The sequence below is a fragment of the Tiliqua scincoides genome, chromosome 9 (assembly GCF_035046505.1).
Source record: "Tiliqua scincoides isolate rTilSci1 chromosome 9, rTilSci1.hap2, whole genome shotgun sequence".
NCBI classification, from domain to species: domain Eukaryota; kingdom Metazoa; phylum Chordata; class Lepidosauria; order Squamata; family Scincidae; genus Tiliqua; species Tiliqua scincoides.
In genome coordinates, this window is record NC_089829.1 from 5225204 (window position 1) to 5245190 (window position 19987).

A 19987-nucleotide genomic window follows, 5' to 3' on the forward strand; every position below is an offset into this window, starting at 1 on the left:
CCTGGCACCTTTCTGGGGGATCGGTTACTCAATACCATCCTTGAACTGTCTCGATTTTACCAGAATGATTGCTTAGAGTGGTGAAAAGAATAAATTCTGCCTCTTTCCCTGTACAATCATTTCTAGAGATTCTAGCTTCTGTTAAGAATTGTCTGGGTCAGTCATCATTCTAGCGGGATTACCACACAAGGCTATGGAAATGGGAGGCATCCCTGGGTTTCTTTTTTGCTAAACTTTAATTGTGCTTTGACTGAATTAACACAGCCAGTTATTGTTGAACTTTAAATTAGAATGTTTAGGAAGAGGGGAATGAAATGGGAAATGTAGAAGTGAGTAGTAGACTACACTGTCTTTAGTCTATTGGCTCTAATCCACTACAGTGGGTATTTGCAGGGGATCTGTTCAGGCCCCCCCATGGATACCTATTATTATTATTATTATTATTATCATCATCATCATCATCATCATCATCATTATCATTATCATCATCATTATTTTTACCCCGCCTTTCTCCCCGGAGGGACTCAAGGCGGCTTACAACTAAGGTTAAAACAAATTAAAAAACAATTTAAAAACAGATAAATCAGATAAACAGATAAAAGCATATTAACAACAGATAAAACATAAGAACAGCCCCACTGGATCAGGCCATAGGCCCATCTAGTCCAGCTTCCTGTATCTCACAGCGGCCCACCAAATGCCCCAGGGAGCACACCAGATAACAAGAGACCTCATCCTGGTGCCCTCCCTTGCATCTGGTATTCTGACATAATCCATTCCTAAAATCAGGAGGTTGCGCATACACATCATGGCTTGTACCCCGTAATGGATTTTTCCTCCAGAAACTTGTCCAATCCCCTTTTAAAGGCGTCCAGGCTAGACGCCATCACCACATCCTGTGGCATGGAGTTCCACAGACCAACCACATGCTGAGTAAAGAAATATTTTCTTTTGTCTGTTCTAACTCTCCCAACACTCAATTTTAGTGGATGTCCCCTGGTTCTGGTGATATGTGTGAGTGTAAAGAGCATCTTTCTATCCACTCTGTCCATCCCCTGCATAATTTTGTATGTCTCAATCATGTCCCCGCCTCAGGCGTCTCTTTTCTAGGCTGAAGAGGCCCAAACGCCGTAGCCTTTCCTCGTAAGGAAGGTGCCCCAGCCCCGTAACCATCTTAGTCGCTCTCTTTTGCACCTTTTCCATTTCCACTATGTCTTTTTTGAGATGCAGTGACCAGAACTGGACACAATACTCCAGGTGTGGCCTTACCATAGATTTGTACAATGGCATTATATTAGCCGTTTTGTTCTCAATACCCTTCCTAATGATCCCAAGCATAGAATTGGCCTTTTTCACTGCCGCCGCACATTGGGTCGACACTTTCATCGACCTGTCCACCACTACCCCAAATCAGATCAGAAACAGATACAAGCATATTAACATATCATAAAAACAGTAGTCAGATAAAAAGTAGTCAGGTAAAAGAGCATAAAGCAGCAAATCATAAAAGGATCAGGCCTGTAACCAGGTTTTAAAAAAGATATTAACAGATGTTGAAAAGATGTTAAAAGGCCGAGAACTCAGAAGGCTTGTTTAAACAGAAGGGTCTTCAGGCCTTCTCAAAAAGTCTCAAGAGAGGGAGCCGTTAAGTCAAGGGGAAGAGAATTCCATAGCGTTGGTGCCACTACTGAGAAGACCCTATTTCTTGCCGCTGCTCCATGTACCTGCCTAGGTGGCGACACTTGTATAAAGCCCTTCTCTGACGTAAGAGGACGAGCCGGATTGTATGGGAGTAGGCGTTCTCTAAGATACCCTGGCCCAGAGTAGTATAGGGCTTTAAAGGTCAAAACCAGCACCTTGGATTGGGCTCGAAAACCAATAGAATGCGGTCCCCACCTCTGCGAAGGTAAGAAGCCGCAACAAGCCTTACCAGAAAGTGATCTGTCCATGACAGGGGTGCCCAAACCCCGGCCCTGGGGCCACTTGTGACCCTCAAGGCCTCTCTATGCGGCCCTCAGGGAACCCCTTTTCTCCAATGAGCCTCTGGCCCTCCGGAGATTTGTTGGAGCCCACACTGGCCCGATGCAACTGCTCTCAGTGTGAGGGTGACTGTTTGGCCTCTCGAGTGAGCTGTGGGATGAGGGCTCCCTCCACTGCTTGTTGTTTCACATCTAAAGTAAAGGAAAGGCCGGCCTTGCTTTGTGCAAGGCCTTTTATAGGCTTTGAGCTAATGCAAGACCTTCATTCATTCATATAAGTTCATCTTTAATATATTCGTTTATGTAAATTTAGTCAAATTTGAAATGTAAATTAATTTGGCCCCCCGACACAGTGTCAGAGAGATGATGTGGCCCTCCTGCCAAAAACTTTGGACACCCCTGGTCCATGACAACAAATACCGCATGCCACAGATGTGCTGGCAAACCAAAATTGCCTTCCAGTTGCATTTGGGAGGCTTGTGGAGGCGCGGGGAAGCCTCCTTGCACCTCAGAAGGCCTCCCGGATGTGACTGAAAGGCATTTCTTGCTTTTCTGCAAACTGTGACTTCCAGTGGTGTCCAGAAGGTCCTCTGAGACTCTCCAGCTGCAGACTCAGCATCTACAGGTATACAAATCAGAAAATGCTGAGCCCTTGGATAAAGTGGGGCCACTGTAGGTCGTCTTTCTTCCACTACTACTTCTGCTCCATTTCCCTCTTTCTCTTAAACAGGGAGTATGGGAGGAATGGGGATGGTGGTGGTGCGGATGGTAGATTACTTACCCCTAACCAGTTCGCTTTGTGTTGTGACAAAAATCATGTGATGCTGGTGACGGTTCCACTGCTGCCAGTGGGAAGGTTCCTCCTGGTGTTAATAGCTTGGAGTGTGTATATGCATGTGTCTGTTCCCATTATCAGTTCGGTGCAAGAGCAAAGTGCTAAATATTTGTCATCCCACTTTTCCCCTCCCAACAGGAGGCACCTGAGGTGGCATATAGTCATCTAAAAGCAAAATAATAGCAGTAAACAGTGGCATGTTAAGCATAATAGCAACAAAACTCACCAAGAGCAACATCAACGTGAAATTAAAGATCGAGAAGGAAGCAGTCTCATGACAGCTAATTACAAACTGAGAAGATAACTGGGTCTTCGCTGTGGTTGCAATACTGGCAGAGAGGCCTCTGACCTTCAAAAACAGGGAATTCCATGTACAAGATGCCATGCTGGAGAAGGCCCCCCTCTTGCGCTGTCAGCTAAACCTCTGTGAATATCTTCTCCCTGCATGCTCAGCCCTAATGCCCCACCCACATGGCTACTGTTTGTTTACAGACAAACATGGGGCCAGAAGGATGCATTTATTTTCATGTGCAGTTGAACAGGTTTGATTGGTCTGATTCCAGACCATGCTGAAGCGCATCAAACCTGATTCCAGAAACCTATTTTGTCAAGCCTGCAACTCCACTGTTCACGATAATGGCTCTAACAAACTCTCCTCGGCGAGGGCAAACTGAGTTCTCGATGTAAAGTGTGCTAAATTTGTCCTGAAAGCCAGAAAGGTTGTTAGCAGCGATGCTCTTCTCCTTTCCCCGCCACACTTTCCCTTTCCTTCCCTCCCCAGCACCAGCTCCTATGACCTGCTCAGCTCTAAGTGCTTAGTAAATTTTAATAATGCATTTCTAATGTGATCTATCTGATAAGGCAAAGTGCTCTTACAATTAGTTTTGCTTGGTGAAGTATGTTTATCTGGTAGCCTTTAAGCAGCTGTTGCGCCGCCTCCTCTCCCTCCTGGAGCAGTTTGTCTAGTAGGTGAAGTATTTATGCATGCCTTGATAAGAGCTAATTCTCTCAGAAGGAATTTCTGAGAATGGTTGTTACTCCATAGATCTTGTGCTGTATCTCCATTTAATGTTCTTCAGGTGTGCTAAAGCTCTTGCAAGAGGGTATAAATTACTATTTCTGCACTTGGTGTAAAACGGAGCAACCTGAAAGAGGCACCTTTTTTATTCTCTGCAAACTACCAAATGCTTATGTGGGCTCTATCAGCAGGGTGTTTTTTCCTAATGAATAACTTTTTTTAATGAAATGTGACTGTGTCCCTTTTCTTATGTCTGATGGGGTGCAGTTCACTCTGCCATCACCTCCTCCCATGTGTGAAGAACAAGCCTCAGCTGACATAAAGGCTTAGCCTCTTGAATTGCACCATTGCAGGGGATGATCAGTAGTCACTGGCAGAGCTGTTTTTTTTAGGGATGTTTGTCTGCAGGCTTCTAAGGAACCCTGGGGTTGGAAACCACAAACCTAACCTGTCAAGAATGGAGAGGGAGCTTGTGTGTGTGTGTAAAGTTGATAGCTGGTTTCCTAGCCGTTTCAAGCAGGTTGCCTCTCCTGTTTAGATTCGGTCTCCCACACACACACAAACACTCTTACTCAAAAACGCGCCCTCCCCTCTCCCACAAATAGCAGGAGTTAATGACAGTGTGTCAAAGCTTTAACTTTGAATTTCACCAGCTTTTGTTGGTTTGTGTCACAACCTTAATGTTACTCAAACTAGGTATTCTATTTAATTATAATGCTTATAATAAAGTCAGATGTCAGCTCACTTGGCTGCAAGCTTAGGCCTGTACAAGGCTGAGTGCTTTGCTTGTAACTGCATCCCTTGTCTCCTTTCATTATCTCTTAATGGTACTCAACATGACAGGGTTGTTTTGATAAATGGAGGCCGCGCTGAAACTCGGCCTGGATTTTTCCTTCCCTCTGGATTGGGAGCAGCTGTTTGCATAGCACTGGCTGATCCTGTTGTTTGCTTGAGTGTTTTTCGATGTTCTGCTGCCCCTGCACCACCAGCTGTCATGCATCCTGCAGTGATGTTTGACTGTTCTCTCCTGGCCTGTATGGTTCTTGTCTTCTCTACTGGCTGTGGGTCCACTTTCAGCCAATCTGCAGCTGCTGTGCTAGTGTGTACAGATGTAATTTTTACTAGTCGGGTTTTAAACAGGTTTTCCGTGGAAACCACTTCAAGACTTCCAGGGGACAACTTACTTGCATTCCTCTGCCATGTGTATGCATTCCTTGGGCACCACCTATCCTCCAAAGGCAACTTCCTACATCTGTGTGTGTTTAAATAGGAATGTTCGTGCATGTTACTTCTGAACCTAAAATAATTATAGGGGGAGGTTTAAGTCACACCCAAGTGTCTGAGGACTTTGTGGCACAAAGGGCTGGTCAGATCTTGTGCATAAGGAAATGTAAGCCACCTCTCTGGTGTGTCCCACTACTATATTTGTTTTCCAGCTGTATTTTTTATACTGCCTACATGTGTGCAGGGCTTGGAGGAAACAAAGCCAACCCAATTTGAGAGCATGAGTGGAGTGCGGTGGTTAGAGTGGTGTGCTAGGACTGAGGAGGCCTGAGTTTACGTCTCCACTTAGCTGTCTCTGTGGAGTCAGACCCTTGGTGTTTTATCATCAGTGTTGTTGGCACTGATGGGCAGCAGGTCGTCACTGCCGTGGACAGGCATTTTTCCCTGCCTTGCTTGGAAATGCTAGAGAATGAGCCTGGGATTTTCTGCATGCAGTAGCTCTTCCACTCAGCTACAGTCCTTTCCGACTGAAGGTAATTGAGTGCAGGATAGGGGGGTAAAGGGAGTAAATTGTGCCCAGGATCGGAGAGGGGGCCCAGGAACCAAAGGTGGGACCCCAGAAATTTTCTGGGATCTTACGTTTTCCAATCTCACCCAGACTCACTGCCCATGCAGAATGCTGGGGGCATTACCGTGGGCACATGGCAGCAACTATGCCACAGGCCGCACACATCAGGCCCAGGAGTGCATACATTCCCTAACAGTGTCATATCTGGGAGGAAACTGACCTGCTGCTTTAGCTCTTTGGCTTGTGGATCTGCTAGCCGTGAAGGAGAGTAGAGAAGCTTGGCGACACTGCAGCTGCTGCAGAAGCCAGTTTTGGTGTACGCAGGACACTTCCCATTCTAGTGCATAAGCCTAAATACAAATCTCCTGCAATGATTTTCTGTATTGGATTTTAGAGAGACTTAGGAGTGTGTTTGGTTTTCCGTATTACTATATCTAACTGCTAGCATTGCACAGGCAGGTAGACCTGAGCTCTGCATTGGGAAGACTGATAGACCTGGGCTCCAAAAACTATTCCAGCTACTGCCACTTTCCCTTTTTCTAGTTTGCCCCCATTCTTCCCACCCCCATTGCCACCTGCCACCTGTTTCACCCCCTCCCTCTTTGGGAAGGGGCCCAAAAGAAACTTTGTACCTCCCGATATGTTCCTCTCAGGGGCCCTGATTGGGTGACCTTGGACACTTAGCAGGGAAAGGTTGACCAGAAACAAGCAAAATTTAGAGCATATGATTGTGGATATGAGATGACACTCAGAGTGTTAGATTTTCATTTTTTAAAAAAATTATCCAAAGTTCGTGCTTGTTTCTTATTCTTCTCAGCGTTTCAGCAGGGGGGAGGAAGTAGGTGGTGCAAGTTCACAGGGACTACGTACTTATCAACCTGGATGCTGTTACTCCTGCTGATTCAGTGCCCCTCCTCAACAAGTGCTATTGTGTTTTACTGGTCCTTGTTTAGCAGATTGTATTGTTACAGTCAGTACTGGAAGAATTGATCTGCCTCAGAAAGGGAGCACTTCCAATGCTGTTTCCTTAAGTGCTGTATTACTACCCTGCTTTCCATCCTGGGTTGCTGAACAGCTGCTGTAACCAATGGAGACCTACATTCTGGCCATTCAGTGTCAAGTGAGTTGTCTTTTTGATGGATAGCAACTTGGGAGGTAATGGATCAGGCTCATGCTGGGACCTCAAAGTGATGCTTCCTTTGACAGGGAAGGGTGGGGGGAGGAGTTTCTTTGACTTGTTGGTTATGCCCAAGTGGTGGGGTTACAGCTCAACACCTTCTGGCATGCCCCTCATTTCCAGGATAGCTGCCATCTTGCCATGTGGCTACAACATGTTGAGGCATCCAACAATGTCATGTGCCAGCAAAACTCATCCCTTAGTGGCTTCTGCGTTTGCACCTCTATCTCAGCCCTGTGGGTTCTACTTGACATTGAACTAAGGACTCGCAGAGGAGAAAACGAAGCCTGCTGGAGTTTCAGGGGAATGTTGTGTGTGATGTGCACGCAAATACTGAAGACTGAGCTTTCCTGCACAAGTCGTGTGTGTCAAAAGCCATTTGCAAATGCAGCTGCGGAAGGCTCTCATTCATATAAGCCTGGCTTTTTTTGCTTGTGTGGTTATGAAGGTGTTAGTGATAGATGGGAGGTTTTCACATAGTCTGAATACACCTAATGTTGGAGAAGTCTCCTGGAATCACTGGAAGGCACACGTTACATCAAGCCTTTGCTGGAGCAATATGCCCTTCGTACTGTATCTTGTTGTGTGCCAGGCCAAACTTGATTAAAAAATTGGACAAGTGGCTAAGTGCAGTGTCGGTTTTGTAGCTTGACACAGGAATCAATTTTTTTTGTGTGGGGAGGGGGGCTTCTGGACAATGCAGTTCCATCATGCAGCCTCTTGGTTATGAAGCTTATTTTCTCCGAGCGCCTTTTCCTTGGATGGGCTCCCATTGAGAAGCTAATGTGTGGCGCTGATCTTTCAAGGGAGCTGGGCTTGCAGTACACGACAAGAGCGTATTGATCACAGCGGCCTTTCAGGGTGGCAAGGGTGTTATACTTCATTAGCTGGGCTGGCAGTTTAGGCAGCTGCTTGTCGCTGGTCGCAGAATAGATTAAGGCTTCAAGCTTGGACCTTTTTATCTTCCAAAGGCCTTGGGAGTGCAGCAATGCAAAATAAATGCCAACCAGCAATAAATGTGAACCTTGAATAAGCAGGACTAGCAATGAAGGACTTGTGTGGGTCTTTAAACTGAGCTTAAAGATGGTGGGCTTAACTGATGGGCTTCTTCCATCCACCTGGGGTGTTTGTAATGGGTGAAGTGAGAATTCTAATCCTTTTGCATGTGAGCAGATCCTCAGCTGAAGGTGATGATTATTTAGAAATGGCAAGCACAAGGTGTAAGTGGCAGAATGAAAAGAGCAGATGGACTACAGAGCTTGAGAGTGGAGCTCCTGTTTTGCGTGCAGAAGCTCCCGGGTTCGGTTCCTGGCTGTGCCTCCCAATAAATAGGGTGAAGGGAGATTCTTATCTTGAACTCTGGAGCCCTTGTTGCTGGTCAGTGCAGTCAGTACTAAGGCAGATTGATTGTCAGACTCGGTAGATGTTGGTTTTATATGTTCTTATGGATTATGATGTCACGGAGACTGTGACACCCCCTTGACATCCTTTATGCGTTTAAAGACCAAATCAAGGTGGGGGTCACTCAGCTGAACCTATAACACCACAGTATGATAACTGCTTGCAGATTTATCTGTTTAATTGATAACGTGCTGCTACTATGCTGTGCTCCTCAAGCCTGCCCTTCCTTGCTCCCTGTGTCTTGGCAGCCTCTGGAGCTTGTCCATATGTGCGAGGAAGCTGTTCTATTCAGAAGTGTTAATTCTGGAAAGCTGCAAAACCATCACTTTTTATTATGCATGCTAATTATTGCTTTGAATTAGTCTGGGAGGGGGGAGGAAAGGCTTGGCTTTATTTTAGGCACGCTGCTCCCTCTTGCTGGAAAACCAGGCTTTCGAGGCTGTGCATTTTTATAGATCTCCATTGTGTTCCATGTAGTTCAACCCGCTGCAGCCAAATGGAAGAGGGAGCCCCTGCCCTTCTGTGGGGGGGGGAAGGGGGGCTGATGCTTATAGGTGGGCTTTTAACAAGCCATTTGGCTTACTGGCTGAATGAGCTGCGACCCACTTGTTCTGTGTAGCCTCATATGTGCCACCGATCTTGGCATCTGTGCCCATCCCCCGTGGTGGGGGTCTCTCTTTAAACGGTCTGCGTTTTGATCTGCATCTTCTGTGTGTGTTTGATCAGCATTTGTGAGACGGGAGGGGAGGGGGCTTGGCGTGTGTTCGCTCCCTTCTGCATTAATATTCCTGGGCTGCTGTTTCGGAGTGTGCTCTCTCTTCCTCTGATGTGAGCCACTGGCGGGGATGCTTCGCCTCTTCCCCCCCTTGCTGGCAGATGCGTTTTCCCGCTGACCAGGCTATTCCAGAGCCGCCATCAATCACCCGGCCATCTTCTCCCGGTTCCGGCTGGACTGGTCGGGCGGGGAGGGGGGAGAGCCCCCTGCCTCCCCCGGCCCTTCGCGTGGGGCGTGCTGTGCCGCTGGAGGCTGGCCCTGAGCTTCTGCCCGCCCGCCCGGCTCTTGCGCTGAGGCCGGGCCAGGCTCTGGGCTCCGCCCCGGGTTTTCCTGCCCGCTGCCGCTTGTTGTCTTTGGGAGGCTGCGCTGCTCCCTCTCCTGGTGTCTGGGTTGAAAGCAAAAGCCACTGGGTCTCGGAGGCATGTGGAGGTGGCTGCAGCCGAGGAGCGGCCGCTAAGCGAGGCTACTGCTTGTGGATGCGCCGCGCACGGGCCCAGGGAGTGCGGCCCGCTGCGCCAAGGCAGGCAGCTGCTTCCTCCTCCTCCTCCTCCCGGGGTCCTTCTCTGGCCCGGGCAATGCTGCTGCTGCTGCTGCTTCTCCCTGTCTCGCTTTCACCACTGCCTGGCCCAGCAGCGGCGCTGCAGTGAAGCGGGGCCTCCTTTTGTTCGCCAAGTGCCTCTCTCCCGGCCCCCTTGCCTGCCTCCCTCCTCCTCCATGGGCCTTGCATGTGGGCTTTCACTCCGCAGGACTAGCCCGAGGGCTGCTGGGGTCAGGCTGGAACAGCCGCTGTGACTGCAGGCAGGTTACCTTGGCCCACATCTGCGGGAATTCTCCGTTGTTTGCTGCCGCAGAGCGGAATGTCCAAGGCTGGCTGGGGTGAGTGAGTGAGTGACTATGCTGGCCGAAGGGGCTGACTCGCACGTGGCCTTTGCTGGGGGGGAGGGAGGCTGGGCTTCCACTGTGGAGTTGGGAGAGGAGGTCTCCACTGGAGACTGTGGGGCCCCCTCTCCCTGTGCTGCCTTGATTTGTGTGTCCCTCAAAGTTGTGTTTCCTCCAGAGAGCTGATGAGGCTGGGGACAAAATTTGCTTCCTGATTTCAAAGGCAGACCTTCGCCCAGTGAGGAAACACTTGACTCTTTAGCTTGCAGGGGGAGAGAAATCATTCCAGGGCACCTTGGATCCCCTGGGCAGGTGATGTGGTCGCTTTTCTGGCCCAGGGCGCCGTTCCAGAAGGCTCTGGGGTTACAAGTTTCCCTCTTCGCAAGGGGAACGTGGCTGCCTGTCTTGCACGTTTTTGGTCTGCATCTTTTCTTCCTCCCCAAGCCTCACAAAGGAGCTTGTGCTCAGCGAGGTGCAACTTTTGTGTGTGTGTTTGGTGTGGTTTTTTGTTTAAATTCTGCAGCTCTTGCTGCCTGCTCCTTTTTAATGCAAGAGAGTCTAGCATTGCAGGATTATTTTGTTAGGTTGGGGGGGGTGTAGAGGGAGGGATCTTTCACTCTGCTTGCTGAAGTGGAGCAGAAGTGGTGGGTTGGAATGCCTTTTATGTTTTTAATTGGCGCACAGCTTGGCCGAAAAAGGCCCTTTTATAATATTTACTCAACCTTGTTCTTAGTTGACATGACAGGGGGACCCGCTCAACCACTTCTGGTTTCAGGAGACAGAAACCAGCTCTGCTTTTTGTTCTGCTGTTGAGATTTTGTTTTTAAGCTTCTCTGGAGGGCATGTGCCCTCGTTCTGCATGGCTGGATGGGTGTGCATGGGGGGTGGCTTTCTTACAGGATTTTTATGGTCCTTGACAAGGGCTGCCTTACTCCATCCACTTACTCTGAGAGTAAGCCCCATGGCAAGGAAGGGGACTTGCTTTCATAACAAGGACTTGTGGGGGGGGGGAAGAAGAAGGGGTGATTGTAGTTATTCTGTATAACTTGTCCATTTTTGCTGAACTTTTCAAAATCTTCCTTTTTAAACAAGAAAAAAGTGAGAGGCCAGAAAGTAGGGCTAGAAATACTGTGTCTTCTGGTTGTATATTCCTTTGATGAAAAGAAGTTAAGCAGGATTTAAAGCCTTAAAGACCAAGGGACATAATTGCAGTGTAAAGGCAGCATTGATCTGTGAGCGATTAGTTCCAGGCCTGCAACCAGCTCTGTCGTGGTGGGGTGGGGGATCTGTTTGTTAGATGCAGTTCTTAATCCCCCCCAACAGCTACAGTTCCCTAATTAAAAAAACACACACAACAAAAACACAAGGCAGAAGGTTTTGTTGTTGTTAGATTAGCAGTAGCTTGAGAATTACCAGACTTACTGTACATCCCTTCTTGTCCCACCTTCTCTCCCCACCCCAGTGCAGTTTATACATAAATTTTTAGGAGTGTCTGAACTGTTTTGTACCCATCTACAATTCTTTAGTGCTTGTTTGGCTTGGGCAGCCTCTCTGCTTGGTGAGCAGTTCTGGAAATGTTTGATCTGGCTGCAGGATAAAATTGACTAGGAGTACGCTCTGTGTATGTATGTGTGGGTTTCCCCTCCCCTTTCCCGTGGCTACTGAAAGTTGACGCATCAGCCCGGGCTGTTTAGTAGCACATCATCCAAGTCCTCACACTGTGTGTATGTGTACACTCCTTTTAAGCAGAATTCCAGAGAGCAGGAGGCCTTTTTCTGTGGTTAGCATTTATGAATTGAGGCGAGGGCTGACGTAATCTCTCCCTCTCACCACTTCCTTTGTGTGCTTTCTCCTAGTTTATAGCATGGGGCCTTTTTGGTGTGTGTGCACATGTGTCCTTCAAACAGCAGTAGTGGTTTTGTGCACACTTCCAGAATCCCTTCATCTGCTGTTGCTTTTGTATAACCAGCCCGCTTGCTCCTTAAATTATGCATATTTCTTTTTACATTTTAGGAAATGCTTCTGAGGTCTTGTCAGCAAGGTTCAGTTAATCTCTTGTATGTGATGCAGGCTAGCTTTTTGTTTTAATTAATGTAACAATGCATACAGCTGTTGTGTCAGAATGCATTGGCTCTCCCCCTTTTTTCTTCATTGTAATGTCTCCTACACCAGAGGTTGCCTGGAATTAGGTGGTGGAGTTTGCTGTCACTTCCCTCCCTTTTTCTCTTCTCGTGGCTCATTTTTATTTATGTGATGAGACACGACAGGCTTTTGTTCCCTACTGTTGGTAACTAATGGCTCATTTTGTGAGTGATCTATTTTTGTTTTTAAACCACTTTGGTTCAGTGGGTAGAAGGTGATGGGGGTGGGGTGTGCAAACATATAAAAACCATATTCATTTGAAAAACCTGCTCACTTTCCACTAGTAGCTTTTCACTGTGCCATGCCATAGCTTAGTGAGAAAAGCATCCAACCGAAAGCCGATGAACCTAAAGGATACCTTAAGGGCTGCCTTGTTCCATATGGACCTATCTGTCCACATTTTTTGTGCCCCCCCTTCCATGGTGATCAAGGGGCTGCCACTTGGCAAGGCAGACCAGTGAATCCCAGTGTTAATCCCCCACCTTGGAACCACAGAGGTGAGAGGGACTCCTCTTGCAGTTGTGCAGATATCCCCGACTTTTCCCCATCTTTGTAATGGAAAGGAAGACTGGAGCGGTTTTTTGTTGCTTTGCCAGGGAGCACCTTAGCCATACTAGACTGAGGGAGCCAGTCCTACCTCTTTACCCCTTACTCTTGACTAGGAAAGAAAATTGTGGGGGGCTCCTCGAGAACACTACGGCCCTTGAGGTGCAAGAACGGTAATAAGCTTTTTCTTGGTGGAGCAGGTTGACCCTCCTTTTTGAGGGGTCACTGCATGTTTTACCTTCAGTATCCCCTCCCTTAATGGAGCTTTCTCGGTTCACACCAATTAACCAGTGTGATTTCATTGCTTTCCACTGTGGCAAGCACAGTGTTACGGAGCTAGTGTGGTACTATGGATATAGCACGCTATGGAAGAAGAGGCTTGAAAAAAGCTTCTCAACAGAGGAACTCCACCAGGTGACATACGCCCCTCCAAGAATGTAGCAGTTTCCCCATTGGATCAGGTCCATCTGGAACTGCTCTTGCTTCCTGCTGTAGGAAGCTCACAAGAGAAGATGGAGACAACCATTTCCAGCACTGCTGTGATCTTTCCTGTCTCTGACTACAGAGGTTCAGCCATTAGGACTGAGAGTCATTCACAGATGATCTCTTGGCCTAATCTACCTCACAGGGCTGTCAGGTGAATAAAAGGAAAAACGGATGTAGTGCAACACCACCCTTCAGTCTCAAAACTGTGGTATAGAGTAGGGGGAGTATAAGTAAAACGATGAGGATGTGTTTCACAAACAGCCAGGTAAGGGGGCTAATAAAGACTTGCAGTCATCAGAGAGGTGTAGGGCATAGTACTGAGATTTGGGAGGAACAAAGTTAGCCTAAAACATGCGAAGCGAGGTGACAACGCCTGTTCCAGCTCTTAAGTGCTCCTGATAGACTTCCTCTGATTTGGCACTCTTCACAGGACTTTTCTCCACAGATCTATTGTATGTTTATAAAATGATTGTATCCCACTCTTACACAGGGCTGCCAGTGGTCTCCCACTCAAGGGGCTCATTAGGTGCTGCCAGAATGCCCGCTGGGCCCGCAGCGAAATTGTTTTGGTATGTTCTTCTTCCTGATATTGCCAGCCCAACCATGTGCTATGCTTCTCTTCTCTTTTCCTCCCTCCCCTAGGTTGAGTGACCCAACTTAAAAGTATATGTAACTCTTTGTGCAGTGTGGAAAGTGCCTAAAGCAGTGCTGTGATAGGGGCATGTAGACTGAAAAAGGTGGTGAGGGGAGAGGGTGCTATCGGTCAAAGCTACAAAGCCCAACATGCATGAAATTTGTTTGTACATACGGCTAATAGGTACCTGGCTGGAGACCTGATTAATTGATATGAAGCAGGATGGAGCTGGAGGTGTTGGAGGTAAATGCCACGGTAGAATAAGTCTTTAGAGAAATGATTAAACAGGAGATTTTCACTGCTTATAAGGGAGCAGGAAGGATTTTATTCAGTTTTTTGTTTTGCTGCCAAGTGTAGGAAATGTAGCTAGGAGGCTTTATGAAGGAGGAGGTTGGGGAGTCGGACTGGACTTAGCCAAGGGAGTCCTGGGTTCGGTTACCCCTCAGACAAGAAACTCATTGAACGACCCTGGGTCAGTCAGTATCTTTTGATTTAGCCTACCTCAGAGGGTGGTTGGGGAAACATATACCTTATGTACATTGCCCTGAGCTCCTTGGAGAAAGAGAATAAAAACTAAATAAAATAAAATCAAAAATCATCCTGAAACTTGCAGGGTTTCCACTGTGGTTTTGCACTGTGTGGGGTTGTGTTGGGTGTCTCAGGCTTGTTGCTTTTGGCCAAGCTCAAGGCTAGCGTAGTGCTCTAATAGCAAGTGTTAAACCTGCTCCTGCCATTTGCATTAACAAATGCTATTCATATAGCTGGACGTGGTTGTCTCACTTATCAAAAGTGAGGATTGGGGCAGATCTATATGTCTTCCTATATACAAAAATGTGGTCAAAGGAAGAGCAGTGTGTTTGGCATCTGAAAGTGTACAGTTGGCCAACCGTGAGCTTGAACCCTTGAAAGCTTTTGTGGGCTTTTGCAGCCGGCTCTCTGCATGCCCACGTTCCCTTAAGCACAGCAAATAAACTCTGCATGTTTGACAAGTCTGTTCCCAAGCTTGAGTACCTCCTGGGGTGCCTTCTGCCTTGTTGACAGGTGTCTTCACTTGCTCCGCATTAGGTTATCTGGTGATGAATTAAAAGCTCCAGCTAATAATAGTCCTGGAACCATAGCCTGGTTTCAAGCCCTAGCAAGAAAATAAAAGCTAAGTCCTATGTATGTGAGCATCCCCCGGTATGATGCCTGGGCAGAAGGCAATCTTTTCAACTGTGCAAATGAGCTGGGGGATAAGTCCGCAGTTTGCCTTATTAGTACTCAGCAAGATGGTGGTTTATCTTGTATGTTTAATTTCACACATGCTTTTCTGTGGCACAGGCTGCTAAGACTAGGTTCTGAAAAAGGTGTTTAGGGTGGAGGTGGGGGGGGGGAGAAACCAGATACTGGCCTGCAGAAAAGATAAATGGTTTTTCAAGCGGTTAAGAGCATGAAGTTTTGTGAGCTGCAAGTCCCCAGCTGAAATTCTAACCCAGCCATGAAATTTCAGCAGCTGAGGGGCTTGGACACTGGCGTTCATCCTCAAGCCCCCAATGTGTAATCTGGGGCAGTACTAGGCTACCTGTTACAAATGAACCTGTAAGAGTGACTGAGAATTGCATACAATGCTTTGCACATATAAGAAATGTGCTATACATGTGAGTAGCGTAAGCTTTGGAGCTGAGGCAGATGCAGTATTGGTTCCTTGCAAGCCTTGGTTTTGTAAATTAAGAGCTAGCCTCATGCGCTTGTTGCTCCTTTGCCCTCTGAAGCTTCCTCTTCCTCAGTGATAACCATGGTTTCATTGTCTGTGTACACTGATGTAAACCCGATCTCTCCATAAACATGCTGTACGAAGTCACTTCGGAGCCATGTGTTGGGATCTCATTTATCTCCTTTACATAGAGAAGGGAAGGCAGTGTATTTGTGAGTCTTGCTCCTGAGTAGAAATAGCATAGCAATGCAAACATTCTTGTTTTCTTTGGTTTGTAAGAGTGACACTTGTTCATGGTGTATTTGACATAAAATGGCCAGTGGGGTGAGATCTTCATGTTAAGAAATGCCAGATTTCCCCTTCAAATTCCCATTTAGATATTCTGGTGTTTCTCCCCTGGCAGAGTTCTAATTTTGACCTTTCACTGCACTTGCAGGGACTAATAGTGTTTTGGGGGCTAATACGAGCAGCTAATTCAAGTGGATTTTTTTCAGCCCTGCCAGAAGGAGGCCTCGGTTCTTGCATAAAGGTATTGCTGCAGAGCGTCACTCAGGTTTTTGTTTGTTTCTATTATTAAGGACAATTTCTCATCTGACAGCAGGGGTAGAGTCTTTCTCTTCCCACCGTTAGCAAAAGTATGGGGGAAATGAGAGCTGTAAATTCTACATTAGCAGCATGACTGCACGCTTCCTCGAGGGGGAAGTAAGAGTGCAAATTTTCCAAGGAATGATTCATTGTGATTAGCTTCTTCTGTGAAAATGGCTATAATTTAGGTGCAACAACCTAAGGTACTATGCTAGACTTGTGTTGCTGCAATTTAATTCCTCGAAGTTGGCTGCTGTGCTGCCTCCCCCTCCCCCGCCCAAAAAGGTCTAGACGTGCTTGACTACCAAAGCTGCATGTGATGGGGAATTGTGAAGCCTTCAAAGCTTTGCCTAAGCTTGAACCACTCCAAGGGTTTTCATCTGCGTTGTGAAGCATTTCCGTTCTGGTCATGTCACAAATATCCAGCTTTGTCAAGGTGCACAATCCACTGGAAACTGGAGAGACCTGAACTCCATTTGAAATGGGTAAGTTCCATAGGCAATTGGATATACAAATCCTGCCATTGCCTGTGGGTTGTGCCAGGATGGCTTGCTCATATGCAGCGGGACTTCTGTTGCTGGGTGTTTCCAGAACGGAGAATCTCCAGAGTGTGAGCGGAGTTGATGCATGAGAGTGGTGTAGTGCAGTGTTTCTCAACCAGTGGTACTCATACCACTGGTGGTACTTGAGGTGGTGTCCGTTATTCATGGGACCCCTACTGCCTGGCAGTGGGACCAGCAACATGATGTGACAAGCAGTGGTAGGAGGCTTGGATCAGCAGGCAGAATGCCAGCACATGCTTTTTGTGTGCATGAAAAATTCCTCTCATTTGCCCTGAGTCTCTTGCTGGTGTTTGTTGCATTGTGTTTGGCCTCCCAGTGTGGAAGTAATTGGTGATGACATCATTCCCAGTTAATTCTGGTGGTACTGTCAATAGATGGACTGTGCAGCGTGGTACAGTGGGGGTCAAATGCTGAGAAATGCTGCTGCAGGGTACTGGATGAGAGATCCAGTTGCACATCAGAACTTCCCCCGTCTGCTCACAAGAACTTCTCCCCACCTGCTATACAGGCAGGCCCCCTTATCTGCAGATCTAGTATCCACTGTTTGAATTATTCATGCATCCAGGCCCCGCCCACGTGCCCCTTAATGTTTAAATTCTTACTGAGAGAAAATGTTCTCGCTCTGCAAGCTTGCTGTAAGCGTGCATGTTTATAGCAACATGCAGACTGCCTCCTTGCAATCTGAACATTTGAACAGACTAAATTGAGGTTAACAGTTAGTGGTCTACTTCCTTTTATTCTTCGACTACCTGGGAGCTTATAATGAAGGGTGCCTAACATGTAAAAGACAACAAAAAATATTACAGTGTCATGGGCATGATGACGTGAGGAGGCTGCTTCATCTCCATGTTCTCTGAATACCCCGTCCCACTTGGCATGTGGAGATCCCAAATGTAATGCAGGATGTGGGAAACCACCTTCATCCTTAATGCATCACATTAGGAAAGTATATTAGGTAATTTGGACTCCCTCTTGTGCAAGAAAAAAGGTACGGATGCGGGCCTTGTGCACAAAGGTGTGTGCATCTTCCCTGGAAAACCAGTATTAGTTCCATGGCATTTTTTGAGCAATTTAGGGGTCTTGCACACCCCTTGTGAAAGAGATAGGGGGTACTTTGCATGCACCTGGAGCAATTGGAGGGTGTGGGGTTGGAGAACATGATGGGTGTCCCTGTATCTCACCTCCACTTATTCTTGGGATATGGTATCTGTATGAGATTTGAGTTCATATGTTATAGCTCACTTTGCAAGAGCTTGGAGCCTTGTGTTTCTTTCTCCAAAGCTAGATGGCAAAGGCGGTAGTGCCCAAGCTTGGGTGCCCATTTGCACATGAGACTGCTAAACTTGGATTGTTATCCCTTAAAAATCCCAGGGTACTCAAAGCCAGTATAATTTTTTCTCTTCCTTGCTCTGTTTCTCCCCCAGCTCAAAGGCATATTGCCCTTGCATGTTGAAGGTACTATTTAGGCATCATAACTATTATTGATGAATCTGTCCTCTGCGAATTTCTCTAGTCACTTTCTAATCTCATTGAAGTAGTGGTCACCACCACATCCTGTGACAGTGAATTCCATTGAGTCTGTATCTTTTGTGAAAATGGCTGAGACAGTAAGGATGGTGATAACTGTTATTCTGATGTGCAAGTAATGATGCATTGAGGCTATTTAGGGTGGGATTTTTTTGTTGAGGGTAATGGTTTTTGTGCATCTGCAGTTCTCCTTGGAGAATTCCATGCTTAAAATGAAGCCAGCATATGTTGTTCCTACTGTAGTGGATCACCTTTATAGTTCTTCAGCAGTACAGTTTTTGACCAGAGAGAGAAGGAGTCCCCCTCCCAATCTCAGGCTGGATGGGAGAACTCTCAATTTGTTTACCCACAGTATGCTTATTTCTGTGATGTCTCTTCTTTTGGCAGTGAGTGAGGCCCAGGAGTGTCCACAGCAGGTGGTCATATTACAAGAAGGCACAAAGGAGGAAAAGCAGGAGCCTGTGAATCTTGAGCAGTTGAGGGAGAATCCCTTTCCTTAAATCTGGCAGAGCAATCCCCAGAGAATTTGCTTCTATAAGCAGTCAAAACATGCTGGGTTTTTTTGCTCAGTTTCCTTAAAAACAAATCATCTTAACAAAGGAGCCAAAACAAAGCTCTCCCTCTCCTGCCCTTTCTCCACAAAAACAATGCAATTCCTTTGAGATTATGTGAGGAATGTAGTGGTTCTCCCCTCCCCGAAATACATCTTTTTCTGATTGAGCCACCTTGGTGTAATGCTCTGTAAGTTTTGACTCTTAGTGACTAAGGAGGCCTTGAAATGGTGTACTTTAATATTAGGATGCAGGAAATTCGCTTACCACCTTGAGTGCCTCCTAGCCTGTTGAGACTGATATAGGGGGAGCTCAGAGGAAGCCAAGGTTATTGGATCATTCAGAGGCTCATTACCCTTCCATGGTGTAATAAAGTAATTATGAATACTGTATGAAAATTGGCTACAGTCTGTTTCAAGCGCATTATTGCTGCCTGTCTCTTCCTTGTGAGAAGAAATTGTTTGCCTTTTTTTACATCGTTGATGTGTGTTTGCATATTCAAAGCATATCAGCAGCATCACTTGCATTGGCACAGCTTAAAAAAAGAAACTCAGCCAGCTGAATCCACCTTTTTCAGCCTTGCAAATAAGTCTGTGATTCTAGCCCAGCCACCCATCCCATATGTGGCAAAAAAAGTCTCATACATATGATAGTTCTCATAGCCAAATGCCACTACAGTTCATAGACAAATGCAGTTCAGCATCCACTAGAACCAGCTGTCTTTTAGTTTACCTGTGTGTTCCTACCTGGGCATGGGCTTTAACTCAGTTGCAGAACGCCTGCTTTGCATGCAGAAATTCTAGGTTCTGTCCATGGCAACATCCTACAATTAGGATCAGGGAAGGCTCCTGTCTGAAAGGGTGGGGAGCTGCTGCCAGCCAATGTTAACAGTACTGAGCTAGATGGGCAGTGGCCTGAATCAGTAGGAGGCAGTTTCCTGTAACATCCTTGAAGAGATTTTTTTTAGCTGTCTGTTGGCAGCCAGGCAAATGACTATTTACAAATATTTCTGAAGGTTCTTTCTGGTCTGTCTGTGGTGAGGCTCTGCATGTATGCAGATGTGTCCTGCAAAGCTTCCTGAGCTTTGTTGAGTGGTCCTGCCCATATTTGGATGGAGAAGCTCCATGCATAGCTGAGTACCTCAAGCACAGGTAGAATGCTCAACCCACCTGTTCCTTTTCAACAGCCACTGAAGCAGGATTGTAAGGGCCATTTCTCTTTGTCCCTACAGTGGTTTCACTAAAAATACAACAAATGCTGACCTAATTCTTGACATTTATTGTACACTACTTAACCTTGCCTTGTCATACTGTGAATAGAGTTACTTTTAAGCAGTGACTTAGTGCTGTGGCGTGAGACTCCCCTGTGCTGACTTGGACTACGTTTGTTATCTTTGCCTGGGAG

At 46.7% G+C, this 19987-nt stretch overlaps 1 protein-coding gene across 1 annotated transcript in view; it reads left to right on the forward strand.

The window, feature by feature from the left end:
• Positions 1-9703: 9703 nt before the first annotated feature.
• The window catches only part of RERE (arginine-glutamic acid dipeptide repeats), a 284124-nt gene continuing 273840 nt past the window's right edge, over positions 9704-19987 (forward strand). The window contains exon 1 of the mRNA XM_066637389.1: positions 9704-9853. The gene's annotated coding sequence lies outside the window, so the exon portion shown is untranslated. The remainder of the gene's footprint in view (positions 9854-19987) is intronic.